Below are 3,838 nucleotides of genomic sequence, written 5' to 3' on the forward strand. Positions count from 1 at the left end.
TTTTTTTTTTTTTTAAGAGACAGGGTCTCACTCTGGCTCAGGCTGATCTCGAATGTGTGAGCTCAAGCAATCCACCTACCTTGGCCTCCTAAGTGCTGGGATTACTGTTGTGAGCCACTGCCCCTGGTCTGGGATGCGGGTCTTAACTCACTCTTCCTAGTCCCTTACACTGATCCTGACCTGGACATAAAGATGGGCCAGGGCTATCTCTTATTTTTTATCATAGTTACACATTTTCCCCATTTAATTTACTAAAGTACAGAAATAATTTTTTCAAACTAATTTGTAGCCCCTTTCTTTTTCCCCTTCGTCTGAGCAGAGAGGCTTTGCCTAACACATAAGAGAAGTGCACAAATGAGCAAACACATGAGATAGTGGAGCCTTGCTTCTTATTGTTCCTGAAGGAATTCAGAAACATAGGAAGAGTAAAGCTAGAAGAACCTTTTGTTGTTGGGTTGGAACTGCAGCCACTGATGAGTGCCCAAGCGCATGTGAACACCCAGGCGTGTCACTCAGCCAACCTGTAGAGGGTGCTGACCACTCCTTGTACCCAGACCTTGGTTTCTAACTACCATTCTCCACTAACTACCTTCTCTACTATTTAGGACCAGGGTGCTCTGGAGAACCTGCTGGCTCAGGGCTGGGTCAGAGGAAGTACGGGATGATCTTAGGTGTTTTATACCAGAAAGCAAGGAAGCAGTGTAAGCAGTGATGAGACACATCAGCAAGGACACAGAAGCCAGTGTGGAGGGCTCCTGCTGGCCAAATCTGAGATCATTTGAACAGTTAAACTACACTGAATAAAACTGGCATCCAGGCAAGGTGCGGTGGCTTATGCTCGTAATCCCAGCACTTGGGAGGCTGAGGCAGGTGGATTGCCTGAGCTCACAGGTTTGAGACTAGCCTTAGCCAGAGAGAGATCCCGTCTCTAAAAATAGCTGGGTGTTGTGGTGGGCACCTATAGTCCCAGCTATGTGGGAGGCTGAGGCAAGAGAATTGCTTGAGTCCAAGAGTTGGAGGTTGCTGTGAGCTATGAAGCCACCACACTTCACTGGGGGTGACAAAGTGACAAAACAAAAAAAAAACTGGCATCCACAGGTTCATCACTGATATAAATAAACACATAAGTCACTAAATGGAGGAGAGAAAGCACCACCTTTCAGAAAGCCAACCAATAAATACAGAATAAATGGTTTGTTCAATAGCTAGCCTCGTATACAAAGAAAAGAAAAGAAATGCAAAGTTTGGCAAACATCACAGTATAGAAGTAACCAGTTCAGGCTAGAAGTCATTAATAGATGCTAAAACTAGTGGATGAAAACAGAAGGAAAAGGACAGTTATACAGTCTCAAAATATCTCCCCATAAAGTATTTTTTCATTAGTCAGTATAAAATGCTTATGAATTAACTCTGTAGTGGAAAACCCTGCAGACCCATCGTAACAAAGGAGGAAAAGTCACATCACCAGTGAAGGGACAAGTTGCCATCAGGTGCTGCCTGTGCCTCACAGAGAGCACAGCCTGCACCGGAGGCAGACAGCACATCAGATAAACCCAAACTGAGGAATGTTCACTCAAATGACCAGGCTGTACTTTCAGAAAATGTTGAGGTTGTGAAAGGCAAGGAAAATCTAGGACAGCAGCAGAATGGGGGAGACTAAAGAGACTGACAATAAAGCATAACATGCAATCCCAAATGAGACTTTACTATTAAGGGCGTTACTTGGTATTACTCTGCCATCTGAATGCAGACTGTCAGTGTCCTGCTATTCATGGTGGCATGGTGCTTAGGTAGGGCAGTATTCTCATTTATTTAAAAAATATTTTTTTTTCTTTGAGGCAGAGTTTCATTTTGTTACCCTTGGTAGACTGCCGTGGCATCATAGCCCACAGTGTTAAGGTAAAAGAAAAGCAAGCCTAACTCCACTTTGATGTAATTCAGTGGAAAAGCAAAATAGACCTGAGTATTTTGCTACATTTTCTTGCATTAAAAAAAAAACAAACAAACTGATTCCATTTGTTACCAGAGCAAATTTGACTCCACTTTACTATTTACTCCTTTTCTGTTATATTCCATTACCTTCAAAACTGGCTCCTTTTATTTGCCCTCCCATTGTATAACTGTGAATGCATTCAACTTAAATTGTTAGTGATGTAGGTTACTGACTGCACTCATGATTATATCCTCAGTGACTATCGCTTTTTGTGATCACGTTGTTATGACCTCCACCTGCGAGTCCCCCTCCCTACACTACCTTAGGACATTGTAGATTGCATTCGTTTTGTAAAAAGAATTACTAAATGCTCTCACGATCATAGCATTGTAAACTGACTAAGCCACCTCACTCTTGCGATTTCCCCTAACTGCTGTTTTCCACTTCTGTAATTATGCATGCTTGTGCCCTGGAAAAGTTTTGCCTTATAAAAGTCAGAGCCTCAGTCAACTGGGGCTGCACTCAGAAACCCCACGTTGGGACACTGGTGCAGTTGCCAGCTGGCTCTTCAAGAAAAGGACTCTTCTTTAATTCGACTTATCTGGTGGTGTGGTCTTTGGGGGATCTCCTGGGCATAACAACAGCAACCTCAATTCTCTTGCCTCAGCCTCCCAAGTAGCTCGGACTACAATGCCTGGCTATTTTTTTGTTTTAGTTGTTTAGCTGGCCCAGGCCAGGTTCGAACCTGCCACCCTTGGTGCACGTGGCTGGTGCCGTAACCACTGCGTTACGGGCACTGAGTCTTAAAAAATTTTTTTCATTGGAGACAAGGTCTTGTTTTGTTACAAAGGCTGGAATCAGGGAGGCACCTGTGACTGAGTGAGTAGGGCGCCAACTTCATATACCGAGGGTGGTGGGTTCAAACCCGGCCCCGGCCAAACTGCAACAACAACAACAACAACAAAAATAGCCGGGCATTGTGGTGGGTGCCTGTAGTCCCAGCTACTCAGGGGGCTGAGGCAAGAGAATCACCTAAGTCCAAGAGCTGGAGGTTGCTGTGAGCCGTGACACCACAGCACTCTACCAAGGGTGACAAAGTGAGAGACTCTGACTCTTAGAAACAAACATACCACAAAGGCTGGAGGTCAGTGGTACAATCACAGCTCAGTGCAGCCTTGAACTCTTGGGCTTAAGCAATCTTCTGGTCTCAGCCTCCTGCCAAGCAGTTGGGACTACAGGAAAGTGCCACCCCCGCAGCCAAGAGTCTTCTCATTTTAAGGAAATTAATAGATAACATTAATAGATAAAATTAACAGATTTTAAGGAAATTAATAGATAACATTAATGTGTGATGGGGCATTGTGCTTTCAACTTGTTCTCAAATGGTTCAGCAACAGCGTGCAAGCACATACGTATATAAGGAAACAACAAGGCAAATGTGCTAATATATTAACAACTGAGGAATAGGGTGACTCTGGTATGTGGGATTTCTTTCTTTTTTTTTCTCTAGAGACAGAGTCTCACTTTGTCACCCTCAGTAGAGTGCTGTGGCATCATAGCTCACAGCAACCTCCAGCTCTTGAGCTTAGGCAATTCTCTTGCCTCAGCCTCCCCAAGTAGCTGGTTCTACAGGTGCCTGCCATGATGCACGGCTATTTTTGTTGTTGTTGTTGCAGTTTGGCCGGGGCCAGGTTTGAATCTGCCACCCTCAGTATATGGGGCCAGTGCCCCACTCACTGAGCCATAGGTGCCGCCCAATGTGGGATTTCTTTAGTCTTTTTTTGAGACAGAGTCTCACTTTGTCACCCTAGGTCAGGGGTCCTCAAACTTTTGAAACTGGAGGCCAGTTTACTGTCCCTCAGACTGTTGGAGGGCCAGACTGCGGGCCCTGGGACGAGTCGGCTG

The 3,838-nt window shown here is 44.9% G+C and overlaps 1 protein-coding gene across 1 annotated transcript in view; it reads right to left on the minus strand.

Moving 5' to 3' along the window:
• Positions 1-3,838, minus strand: part of PACS1 (phosphofurin acidic cluster sorting protein 1) — a 177,041-nt gene that overhangs the window by 28,462 nt on the left and 144,741 nt on the right. The window lies entirely within an intron of this gene.

Source organism: Otolemur garnettii, unplaced genomic scaffold, assembly GCF_000181295.1.
Source record: "Otolemur garnettii isolate 467f Iridium unplaced genomic scaffold, OtoGar3 scaffold00134, whole genome shotgun sequence".
NCBI lineage: Eukaryota > Metazoa > Chordata > Mammalia > Primates > Galagidae > Otolemur > Otolemur garnettii.